A 13,268-nucleotide genomic window follows, 5' to 3' on the forward strand; every position below is an offset into this window, starting at 1 on the left:
AGACCAGAGCATTATAAAACACCCTATTCCCTAAGGTGCACTACTTTAGACCAGAGCATTATAAAACACCCTATTCCCTAAGGTGCACTACTTTAGACCAGAGCATTAAAAAACACCCTATTCCCTAAGGTGCACTACTTTAGACCAGAGCATTATAAAAGGAATAGGGTGCCGTTTGGGATGCATCCTTAACCTGCATGGAATCAGAGCTCTGTCTCTCTCTCAGCTCTCTCTCTCTCTCTCAGCTCTCTCTCTCTCTCTCTCTGTCTCTCTCTCAGCTCTGTCTATCTCAGCTCTGTCTCTGTCTCAGCTCTGTCTCAGCTCTGTCTCTGTCTCAGCTCTGTCTCAGCTCTGTCTCTGTCTCAGCTCTGTCTCTCTCTCAGCTCTGTCTATCTCAGCTCTGTCTCTGTCTCAGCTCTGTCTCAGCTCTGTCTCTGTCTCAGCTCTGTCTCTCTCTCAGCTCTCTTTCTCTCTCTCTCTCAGCTCTCTCTCAGCTCTGTCTATCTCAGCTCTGTCTCTGTCTCAGCTCTGTCTCAGCTCTGTCTCTGTCTCAGCTCTGTCTCTGTCTCAGCTCTGTCTCTGTCTCTCTCTCAGCTCTGTCTCAGCTCTGTCTCTGTCTCAGCTCTGTCTCTGTCTCAGCTCTGTCTCTCTCTCAGCTCTGTCTCTCTCTCAGCTCTGTCTCTCTCTCAGCTCTGTCTCTGTCTCAGCTCTGTCTCTGTCTCAGCTCTGTCTCAGCTCTGTCTCTGTCTCAGCTCTGTCTCTGTCTCAGCTCTGTCTCTGTCTCTCTCTCAGCTCTGTCTCAGCTCTGTCTCTGTCTCAGCTCTGTCTCTGTCTTAGCTCTGTCTCTCTCTCAGCTCTGTCTCTCTCTCAGCTCTGTCTCTGTCTCAGCTCTGTCTCTGTCTTAGCTCTGTCTCTCTCTCAGCTCTGTCTCTCTCTCAGCTCTGTCTCTGTCTCAGCTCTGTCTCTGTCTCAGCTCTGTCTCTCTCTCAGCTCTGTCTCTCTCTCAGCTCTGTCTCTGTCTCAGCTCTGTCTCTGTCTCAGCTCTGTCTCTGTCTCTCTCTCAGCTCTGTCTCAGCTCTGTCTCTGTCTCAGCTCTGTCTCTGTCTCAGCTCTGTCTCTCTCTCAGCTCTGTCTCTCTCTCAGCTCTGTCTCTGTCTCAGCTCTGTCTCTGTCTCAGCTCTGTCTCTGTCTCTGTCTCTCTCTCTGTCTCTCTCTCAGCTCTCTCTCAGCTCTGTCTCTGTCTCTCTCTCTGTCTCTTTCTCTGTCTTAGCCCTGTCTCTCTCTCTGTTTCTCTCTCAGCTCTGTCTCAGCTCTGTCTCAGCTTTGTCTTTCTCAGCTCTGTCTCTGTCTTTACTCTCTCTCTCTCTCTCTCTGTCTCTGTCTCTCTCTCTCTCTCTCTCTCTCTCTCTCTCTCTCTCTCTGTCTCTGTCTCAGCTCTGTCTTACCTTTTTCTCTGTCTCAGCTCTGTCTCTGTCTCAGCTCTGTCTCTGTCTCTGTCTCTGTCTCAGCTCTGTCTCTGTCTCAGCTCTGTCTCAGCTCTGTCTCTGTCTCAGCTCTGTCTGGCTCAGCATACATTAGAGACAACACTGTTATGAGTTGAGTAGTGTTCTATCTTCCCACAGAGCTGAGAGAGTCCTGTTTCTGTTTCAGGCTGTAGTGCACTATGTAGGGTCTAGGGTGCCATTTGGAATGAATGAACACCAGGAGACAGAGTGCACTATGTAGGGTCTAGGATGCCATTTGGAATGAATGAACACCAGGAGAGAGAGTGCACTATGTAGGGTCTAGGGTGCCATTTGGAATGAATGAACACCAGGAGAGAGAGTGCACTATGTAGGGTATAGGGTGCCATTTGGAATGAATGAACACCAGGAGAGGGAGTGCACTATGTAGGGTCTAGGGTGCCATTTGGAATGAATGAACACCAGGAGAGAGAGTGCACTATGTAGGGTATAGGGTGCCATTTGGAATGAACGAACACCAGGAGAGAGAGTGCACTATGTAGGGTATAGGGTGCCATTTGGAATGAATGAACACCAGGAGAGAGAGTGCACTATGTGGGGTATAGGGTATAGGGTATAGGGTATAGGGTATAGGGTATATGGTGTAGGGTGCAGGGTATAGGGTGTAGGGTATAGGGTATAGGGTATAGGGTGTAGGGTATAGGGTATAGGGTATAGGGTATAGGGTGTAGGGTGCAGGGTATAGGGTATAGGGTATAGGGTATAGGGTGTAGGGTGTAGGGTATAGGGTATAGGGTATAGGGTATAGGGTATAGGGTGTAGGGTGTAGGGTATAGGGTATAGGGTATAGGGTATAGGGTGCAGGGTATAGGGTATAGGGTATAGGGTATAGGGTATAGGGTATATGGTGTAGGGTGCAGGGTGTAGGGTGTAGGGTATAGGGTATAGGGTATAGGGTATAGGGTATAGGGTGTAGGGTATAGGGTATAGGGTGTAGGGTATAGGGTATAGGGTATAGGGTATAGGGTGTAGGGTATAGGGTGTAGGGTATAGGGTATAGGGTATAGGGTATAGGGTATAGGGTATAGGGTATAGGGTGTAGGGTCTAGGGTGCCATTTGGAATGAATGAACACCAGGAGAGAGAGGAGTTGACAGAGTTAACAACTCCAGTCCGTTCAATCTGATAAAACATGCAAGCTTAGTCAGACTGATTCCATGGCTGATTTTTGGAACTAATCAGTGCCTCCCAGTTTTTCCCGGCTTGACAAAGGCTGCTTGTCTCAGCTATTAAAGGGAAACTGCATCATGTGATTCTGCAGTTCTTATGGCAGTAGTGCCCATGCCAATTAAATAGTCCTTTGTTTAGAAAACGTTTGATTTTTTAACAGAATAACGAGGTAGCATGTGGAGTTGGACTGTGGTCTCCATATTCTGGAATTGTTATCTTCACAACATCATCCCTCAATAACTTCAAGGAAGACTGGAGGTCGGCCTGATGAACCAAACTACTCAGTAATCTCCTCCATGAAGACTGGAGGTCGGCCTGATGAACCAAACTACTCAGTAATCTCCTCCATGAAGACTGGGGGTCAGCCTGATGAACCAAACTACTCAGTAATCTCCTCCATGAAGACTGGGGGGTCAGCCTGATGAACCAAACTACTCAGTAATCTCCTCCATGGAGACTGGGGGTCAGCCTGATGAACCAAACTACTCAGTAATCTCCTCCATGAAGACTGGGGGTCAGCCTGATGAACCAAACTACTCAGTAATCTCCTCCATGAAGACTGGGGGGTCAGCCTGATGAACCATACTACTCAGTAATCTCCTCCATGAAGACTGGGGGTCAGCCTGATGAACCAAACTACTCAGTAATCTCATCCATGGAGACAGGGGGTCAGCCTGATGAACCAAACTACTCAGTAATCTCCTCCATGGAGACTGGGGGTCAGCCTGATGAACCAAACTACTCAGTAATCTCCTCCATGAAGACAGGGGGTCAGCCTGATGAACCAAACTACTCAGTAATCTCCTCCATGAAGACTGGGGGTCAGCCTGATGAACCAAACTACTCAGTAATCTCCTCCATGAAGACAGGGGGTCAGCCTGATGAACCAAACTACTCAGTAATCTCCTCCATGAAGACAGGGGGTCAGCCTGATGAACCAAACTACAGTACTCAGTAATCTCATCCATGAAGACTGGGGGTCAGCCTGATGAACCAAACGACTCAGTAATCTCCTCCATGAAGACTGGGGGTCAGCCTGATGAACCAAACTACTCAGTAATCTCCTCCATGGAGACTGGGGGTCAGCCTGATGAACCAAACTACTCAGTAATCTCCTCCATATAGACTGGGGGTCAGCCTGATGAACCAAACTACTCAGTAATCTCCTCCATGAAGACTGGGGGGTCAGCCTGATGAACCAAACTACTCAGTAATTGTCACAGTTCCCTCAGCCAGAACCCAGAAGCAGACCAGGACAAGGAGAGTTGAACGAAGGTGAGGGTTTATTTAGATACAACCAAAGGTGCAGAATAATCCAGGGACAGAGCGGGCGGCGTGGATGAGTAGTTGGGGGTGCAGCACAAGGTCCAGTGATGGCTCGGCAGCCGCCGACCATCAGGCAGAGGTGGGGTGAAGGTTCCGGACGTGTGACTGCAGGTGGAACAAAAACGGAGGTAAGGACACAAAAACTCAACAAAGTACAAAACAACAAAACTCACGCAAGAAACTCTAAACTGATACACAGAACACCTACTGTTCATGGCTAACGATCCGGCAGGAACTGGAGGTTTGGCCAGAACCTAAAAAGGGTGATGATGAGGGCCAGGTGTGCAGATTGCTGACGGGATGCAGGTGCGGAAAACCAGAGAGCTTCCCGGGAGCGTTCCCGAACCCTCGGGAAACAGGAGACTACGAACCCAAAACACTGGTCACCAGACAGGACCCGACTCAGACTGCCGGGATCGTTACAGTACCCCCCCTCCGACGAACGCCCCCGGGCGGACCTCCCGGAGCGCCAGGATGGAGGCGGTAGAAATCCCTGATGAGGTCAGCATCTAGGACCTGTCGCCGCGGAATCCAACTCCTCTCTTCAGGACCATACCCTCCCAGTCCACGAGATACTGGAAACCCCGGCCCCGCCGTCTGGAATCCATGATGCGACGCACCGTGTAGGCAGGACCACCTCCGATCATCCGGAGGAGGAGGCGGAGGAGGCAACAGAGGACTGAGGAAGACAGGCTTGAGGCAGGAGACATGAAAGGTGGGATGGACTCTGAGCGTCCTCGGTAGTTTGAGTCGAACTGCCACCGGATTGATCACCTTCTCCACCACAAACGGACCAATGAACCCGGTAACAACTTCCTAGACTCAGTCCGTAACGGAAGATCCCGTGTGGCCAACCAAACCCCTATCTCCGATGGTATAGGTGGGAGCGGGGATCCGGCGACGATTCGCCTGGAGCTGATACCGATCCGAACCTCTAAGGAGTGCCTTTCTGGCCCGATGCCAGGTCCGGTGGCAACGACGAATATGAGCCTGAACAGAAGGCACTGATAGCTCCCTCTCCTGAGAAGGGAACAGGGAGGTTGGTAGCCATACAGGCACTGGAAGGGAGACATCCCAGTGGCAGATGTAGGGAGAGTATTGTGGGCATACTCAACCCAAGGCAACTGAGAGGCCCAGGAGGTGGGGTTGGAAGAGACCAGACAGCGTAGCGTGGATTCCATCTTCTGGTTGGCTCTCTCCGCCTGACCATTGGATTGGGGGTGAAAACCAGATGTGAGACTGACTGTAGCTCCAATGGCCAAACAGAAGGACTTCCAGACAGCAGAGGTAAACTGAGGGCCACGGTCGGAAACGATATCACTGGGCAACCCGTGGACCCTGAAAACCTCCCTAACCAGGATCTCGGACGTCTCCGAGGCAGAGGGAAGCTTGGCAATAGGCACAAAGTGGGCGAACTTGCTGAATCTGTCCACGATAGTCAGAACGACCGTGTTCCCCTCAGAAGCGGGCAACCCCGTGACGAAGTCCAGGGCCAGATGCGACCATGGACGCCGGGAATAGGAAGGGGGTGAAGTAGTCCAGAGCTGGGCCGATTGGTACTCTTATTCTGCGCACACACTGGACAGGCAGCAACAAAACCCCGAGTATCCTCGGCCATGGCAGGCCACCAAAAACGTCTGCGAAGAAACGCCATTGTCCGAGCCACGCCAGGGTGACAAGCCATCTTGCTGGCGTGGGACCATTTGAGGACAGCAGGACGAACCGACTCAGGCACAAACAACCGACCGGGTGGACCGTTACCGGGACCGGGCTGAGTCCGAAGGGCCGCCAGCACCTCCTCCTCAATCTTCACATCACTGCTCCCACGACGCAGTTCCGGGGAGAATAGTCTCGGTCTTGGACCCACTCTCCTCCGTCTTGGAGAACATCCGGGACAAGGCGTCCGCCTTGCCGTTCTTAGATCCAGGTCGAACGTCAGGGCAAACTTGAATCGCTCGAAAAACAACGCCCACCTGGCCTGACGGGAGTTGAGACGTTAGCCGATTGCACGTAAGCAAGATTCTTGTGGTCAGTCCAGACAATAAACGGTTGCTCCGCCCCTCCAACCAGTGGCGCCACTCCTCCAAGGCAAGTTTCACCGCGAGAAGCTCCCGGTTACCCACATCGTAATTCCTCTCTGCAGGCGAAAGGCGACGAGAGTAGTAGGCGCAGGGATGGAGTTTACTGTCCGTGGAGCATCGTCTGCGACAGGATGGCGCCAACTCCCACATCAGACGCGTCCACTTCAACGACGTAACTGACGGGCCGTGTCCGGTTGAGAGAGAATCGGTGCGTTGGTGAATCGCCTCTTCAAATCCAGAAACGCTCGATCCGCCTCCGGATTCCACTTGAAGGTCCTGATACTGGAAGTCAAGGCAGTTAATGGAGCGGCCACACGGCTGTAATCCCGGATGAATCTGCGGTAGAAATTCCAAACCCCAAAATCTCTGGAGTTGCAATCTCGTACCGGGCTGGGCCCATTCCAGAACCGCTCTAACCTTCTCCTGATCCATCCTAATCTCACCCCTGGAGATGATGTACCCGAGAAAGGATGTAGTGTGGGCGTGAAACTCGCACCTCTCGGCCTTCACGAACAGGCGATTCTCCAACAATCGCTGCAGAACCTGCCGGACATGCTGGACGTGGTCGGAAGGTTCCTTCGAGAAAGATCAGAATGTCATCCAGGTAAACAAACACGAAGAGACCGATCATATCTCTCAGGACGTCGTTCACCATACTCTGGAATACCGCTGGAGCATTGGTCAGTCCAAACGGCATCACCTGATACTCAAGTGACCCATCGGTGTATTGAAACCCGTCAACCACTCGTCCCCTCTCTGATCCGGACCAGGTGATACGCATTGCGTAGGTCTAGCTTGGTGAACACCGTAGCACCCTGTAAGGAGTCGAAGGCAGAACTCATCAAGGGCAGGGGATACTTGTTCTTGACCGTGATGTCATTCAACCCCCGATAATCAATACACGGTCGAAGAGAGCCATCCTTCTTTCCCACAAAGAAGAATCCTGCCCCCAGGGGTGATGACGAGGGACGAACGAGACCAGCAGCTAGGGACTCCTTGATGTAGGTCTCCAACGCCTCACGTTCAGGTCGGGAGATACTGTATAACCTTCCCTTGGGGTAGACAGCTCCAGGAACCAGGTTGATGGCACAATCATATGGTCGGTGGGGAGGAAGTGACAGAGCCTTCTGCTTACTGAAAACCTCCCCCAAATCGTGATATGTCTCGGGAACCAGGGACAAATCTGGGGGTTTAGCCTCAATCACCTGACTGGGAACCGAATGGGGGCAGGCAGTCTTGAGACAGTTAGCATGACAATCAAGGCTCCAACTCGTTACCTTGCCCGTCACCCAATCGAACGTGGGATTGTGTTCCTTCAGCCAGGGGTATCCAAGGACCAGAGGAACATGGGAAGACGGCAGAATGAAAAATGAAATCATCTCAGAATGATTCCCCCGACAACCGCATCTTAACCGGTTCAGTCCTCATCGTGATACGTGCCAGACTACTGCCGTTCAGAGTGGTCGCTTCCAATGGCTTCCGGCAATTGCTCCTTGGAAAGCCCCAGCTGTTCCACCAACTCGGCATCAAGAAAGCTTCCATCGGCACCTGAATCGATAAAAGCGTTAAGCGCTAAGCTCTGATTCCTGTTCACAAGGGTAGCCCGGGAAGCGGGGTCTGACAGAGGTACTGAGAGGTTGAAACTGGCTCGCTAAAAAGTCCTCCCAACTTTAGCGAGCCGGGCAGTTTGACGACCGCCGGGAACAAGTGGAGATGTACTGTCCCGAGCGACCACAGTAGAGGCAGCAGTTGGTCTTACGTCTATGTTGGCGCTCCTCCTTGGTTAACCCGAGCGCGCCCCACTTGCATGGGTTCAGAATCGGGAGAGAGGTCCTCTCCACTAATCCTTAGTGGTGGAGAATGATCGACGTGTTCTGGTCCACCACCCGACCCGACTGGGAACTGAGAAGCTGATCGATTGGACGGACCCCATTGCTTCTCCCTCCTTCGCTCTCGGACTCGATTATCCACCCGAATAGACAAGGCTACCAAGCTGTCCAGGTCACTAGGCTCGGATAGGAGATCAACTCATCCTTGAGCTGCTCCGACAGGCCCTGGTAAAAGGCCGCTTGCAAAGACTCCTCGTTCCATCCACTCTCCACAGCCAACGTCTTGAACTCGATCACGAAGTCGGCCACGCTGCGAGTTCCTTGGTGAAGAGAAAACAGACGCCTAGCTGCGTCCCTCCCTCGGACGGAATGGTCGAAGAGCTTCCTCATCTCGGCCGTGAACCCCTGGTATGAAGCCATGCAGGGATCCTGTCGTTTCCCAAACGGCTGAAGCCCACTCCAGCGCTCGACCACGCAGCAACTCAATCAAAAAGGCTATCCTAGCCTTGTCAGTGGCATAAGAGTAGGGCTGTAGATCGAACACTAATCCACACTGCATAAGGAAGGAACGGCATCTTCCCAGCTCCCCCTCATACTTATCCGGGTCGGAACCTTGGGCTCACGGAGGGACACAACTTCAGAAGCGGCAGGCGAGATGGGTGAAACCGGTAGTGGGTCCTCCACCGGACACTGGCGTTGGTTCTGGACCTCCGTCAGGCCGGTAGAAAGGTTCCGAACTGACAACGCGATCTCCTGTAGTACCATGCTATGCTGGCCCAACATCTTCTCCTGCTGGGTAATGGCATGGCGAACAGAGTCCAGGTCCGCTGGGTTCATATTTGGCCGGATCGTTCTGTCACAGTTCCCTCAGCCAGAACCCAGAAGCAGACCAGGACAAGGGAGAGTTGAACGAAGGTGAGGGTTTATTTAGATACAACCAAAGGTGCAGAATAATCCAGGGACAGAGCGGGCGGCGTGGATGAGTAGTTGGGGGGTGCAGCACAAGGTCCAGTGATGGCTCGGGCAGCCGCCGACCATCAGGCAGAGGTGGGGTGAAGGTTCCGGACGTGTGACTGCAGGTGGAACAAAAACGGAGGTAAGGACACAAAAACTCAACAAAGTACAAAACAACAAAACTCACGCAAGAAACTCTAAACTGATACACAGAACACCTACTGTTCATGGCTAACGATCCGGCAGGAACTGGAGGTTTGGCCAGAACCTAAAAAGGGTGATGATGAGGGCCAGGTGTGCAGATTGCTGACGGGATGCAGGTGCGGAAAACCAGAGAGCTCCCCGGAGCGTTCCCGAACCCTCGGGAAACAGGAGACTACGAACCCAAAACACTGGTCACCAGACAGGACCCGACTCAGACTGCCGGGATCGTTACAGTAATCTCCTCCATGAAGACTGGGGGTCAGCCTGATGAACCAAACTACTCAGTAATCTCCTCCATGGAGACTGGGGGTCAGCCTGATGAACCAAACTACTCAGTAATCTCCTCCATGTAGACTAACTCTCACACACTCACATGCACACACACATTTAAACAAAACACATATTTATTTATTTCCTGATTACTGATGAATTCATTTATACATTTATAATTAGTAGGTTTTGTTATCTGTTTTTTTTTTTTACTTATTGTATTTAGTTTATTTGTGGTGTGGTATTTATATAAGCACTTGGGTTTCCAACCTCACCTTTATCTGTATGGTTGTCTATCACTTGTTTTCTTTGGTGCAAATAAATACATTCTCCAGCTCCCAATAGCTCTTCAGAGCTCAGTGTAATTATCAATCAATCAAACAGTAACAGCTAAATGCTTCAAGCTCTTCCTCAACAACGCAGTGATCAACATCTAGAAGATCCTGAATAGATCTTAAAAAGCACGAAATCAATACTAGGTCAAATTTTAAAACACGAGAAATAAAACACCAGAGAATGTACGCTATATACAAGGTTATTACCAGTATTACATTTAAGTCATTTAGCGGACGCTCTTTTACAGAGCGACTTACAGGAGCAATTAGGGTTAAGTGCCTTGCTCAAGGGCACATCGACAGACTTTTCACCTAGTCGGCTCGGGGATTAGAACCAGCGACCTTTCGGTTACTGGCACAACGCTCTTAACCACTAAGCTACCTGCCTCCCCTCCCAGTATCATATCAATGTGCAGGGATACACTATATACAAGGTTATTACCAGTATCATATCAATGTGCAGGGATACACTATATACAAGGTTATTACCAGTATCATATCAATGTGCAGGGATACACTATATACAAGGTTATTACCAGTATCATATCAATGTGCAGGGATACACTATATACAAGGTTATTACCAGTATCATATCAATGTACAGGGATACACTATATACAAGGTTATAACCAGTATCATATCAATGTGCAGTCTCCAGTATCCAGCCTACAGCAGTCATGAAGTGAACCATATAATTAGCAGCCTTCCATAACTCAGGATGGTTATACCCTCAGTCTCTAGAAGACATGTGGTGCATCATAGAGGAAGGACTTGGTAGAAATCAACATCAGAACAGGGAAGTGCTGCTCATTGTGTGACTATTATCATAATCACCAGCCAGGAGGTTCTGAACAGTGGTAAATACTGATTATGTTTCCCTGACTGACTGGCTGCCTGGCTGGATGACTGACTGACTGACTGGCTGACTGGCTGGCTGGTTGACAGGGAGAGGAGAGGAGAGGAGAGGAGAGGAGAGGAGAGGAGAGGAGAGGAGAGGAGAGGAGAGGAGAGGAGAGGAGAGGAGAGGAGAGGAGAGGAGAGGAGAGGAGAGGAGTTATATCACAACACTTTATATCACAACACTTTATATCAGTTTATATGAGCCATCCTGACTGACAGGTGTCATGTTAAAACAGCAGTTTGGTTCTGTAGTAAAACCTCATATAAACCTCATATCCCACAGATCTGGACTGTAACACAGAGATACATGATCATTGTATTGGCATTGCAGAGTCTTTCAGCTAGGCTCCAGCCTCTGCTTCACGGCCTGAGGGGAACAGTGGGAGTGTTTCAGCTAGGCTCCAGCCTCTGCTTCACGGCCTGAGGGGAACAGTGTGAGTGTTTCAGCTAGGCTCCAGCCTCTGCTTCACGGCCTGAGGGGAACAGTGGGAGTGTTTCAGCTAGGCTCCAGCCTCTGCTTCACGGCCTGAGGGGAACAGTGTGAGTGTTTCAGCTTAGGCTCCAGCCTCTGCTTCACGGCCTGAGGGGAACAGTGGAGTGTTTCAGCTAGGCTCCAGCCTCTGCTTCACGGCCTGAGGGGAACAGTGTGAGTGTTTCAGCTAGGCTCCAGCCTCTGCTTCACGGCCTGAGGGGAACAGTGGGAGTGTTTCAGCTAGGCTCCAGCCTCTGCTTCACGGCCTGAGGGGAACAGTGGGAGTGTTTCAGCTAGGCTCCAGCCTCTGCTTCACGGCCTGAGGGGAACAGTGGGAGTGTTTCAGCTAGGCTCCAGCCTCTGCTTCACGGCCTGAGGGGAACAGTGGGAGTGTTTCAGCTAGGCTCCAGCCTCTGCTTCACGGCCTGAGGGGAACAGTGGGAATGTCGTCCGGCAGTACGGAGGGATAAACCCATTCAAACGGTGTCTGTATTGTGGTGCAGGTTCATCAAAGCAGGAGTGACTGAAGAGCCGTATATAAAACAGTGAAGCTGGTTCAGAAGGGAAACCCCAGTGTCTGTGTCAGCTGAGATTGCACCAATCAGATGTTAACAATACTTCCTACCTTAATATGGCGGTCTAGTCAAGCTGACCGGTTCTGCTCACACATCCTCTGCTGTCGCTTCCTGCTACTGCTAGGATGTTCTGATTCACACATCCTCTGCTGTCTCTTCCTGCTACTGCTAGGATGTTCTGATTCACACATCCTCTGCTGTCTCTTCCTGCTACTGCTAGGATGTTCTGATTCACACATCCTCTGCTGTCTCTTCCTGCTACTGCTAGGATGTTCTGATTCACCCATCCTCTGCTGTCTCTTCCTGCTACTGCTAGGATGTTCTGATTCACACATCCTCTGCTGTCTCTTCCTGCTACTGCTAGGATGTTCTGATTCACCCATCCTCTGCTGTCTCTTCCTGCTACTGCTAGGATGTTCTGATTCACACATCCTCTGCTGTCTCTTCCTGCTACTGCTAGGATGTTCTGATTCACACATCCTCTGCTGTCTCTTCCTGCTACTGCTAGGATGTTCTGATTCACACATCCTCTGCTGTCTCTTCCTGCTACTGCTAGGATGTTCTGATTCACACATCCTCTGCTGTCTCTTCCTGCTACTGCTAGGATGTTCTGATTCACACATCCTCTGCTGTCTCTTCCTGCTACTGCTAGGATGTTCTGATTCACACATCCTCTGCTGTCTCTTCCTGCTACTGCTAGGATGTTCTGATTCACACATCCTCTGCTGTCGCTTCCTGCTACTGCTAGGATGTTCTGATTCACACATCCTCTGCTGTCTCTTCCTGCTACTGCTAGGATGTTCTGATTCACACATCCTCTGCCGTCTCTTTCTGCTACTGCTAGGATGTTCTGATTCACACATCCTCTGCCGTCTCTTCCTGCTACTGCTAGGATGTTCTGATTCACACATCCTCTGCCGTCTCTTCCTGCTACTGCTAGGATGTTCTGATTCACACATCCTCTGCCGTCTCTTCCTTCTACTGCTAGGATGTTCTGATTCACACATCCTCTGCTGTCTCTTCCTGCTACTGCTAGGATGTTCTGATTCACACATCCTCTGCTGTCTCTTCCTGCTACTGCTAGGATGTTCTGATTCACACATCCTCTGCTGTCTCTTCCTGCTACTGCTAGGATGTTCTGATTCACACATCCTCTGCTGTCTCTTCCTTCTACTGCTAGGATGTTCTGATTCACACATCCTCTGCTGTCGCTTCCTGCTACTGCTAGGATGTTCTGATTCACACATCCTCTGCTGTCTCTTCCTGCTACTGCTAGGATGTTCTGATTCACACATCCTCTGCTGTCTCTTCCTGCTACTGCTAGGATGTTCTGATTCACACATCCTCTGCTGTCTCTTCCTGCTACTGCTAGGATGTTCTGATTCACACATCCTCTGCTGTCTCTTCCTGCTACTGCTAGGATGTTCTGATTCACACATCCTCTGCTGTCTCTTCCTGCTACTGCTAGGATATTCTGATTCACACATCCTCTGCTGTCTCTTCCTGCTACTGCTAGGATGTTCTTTCTTGCTCCCCACCTCCACCTGTTAGTTCTGTTCTCCTTCCTGTAGTGGGATTGGTACAGAATACCGTGCTCGCTGCCTGTAGTGGGATTGGTACAGAATACCGT

At 50.8% G+C, this 13,268-nt stretch overlaps 1 protein-coding gene across 1 annotated transcript in view; it reads left to right on the plus strand.

The window, feature by feature from the left end:
- LOC121572436 (AT-rich interactive domain-containing protein 5B) overlaps positions 1–13,268 on the plus strand; it is a 144,316-nt gene that overhangs the window by 48,406 nt on the left and 82,642 nt on the right.

This window comes from Coregonus clupeaformis, unplaced genomic scaffold, assembly GCF_020615455.1.
Source record: "Coregonus clupeaformis isolate EN_2021a unplaced genomic scaffold, ASM2061545v1 scaf0379, whole genome shotgun sequence".
NCBI lineage: Eukaryota > Metazoa > Chordata > Actinopteri > Salmoniformes > Salmonidae > Coregonus > Coregonus clupeaformis.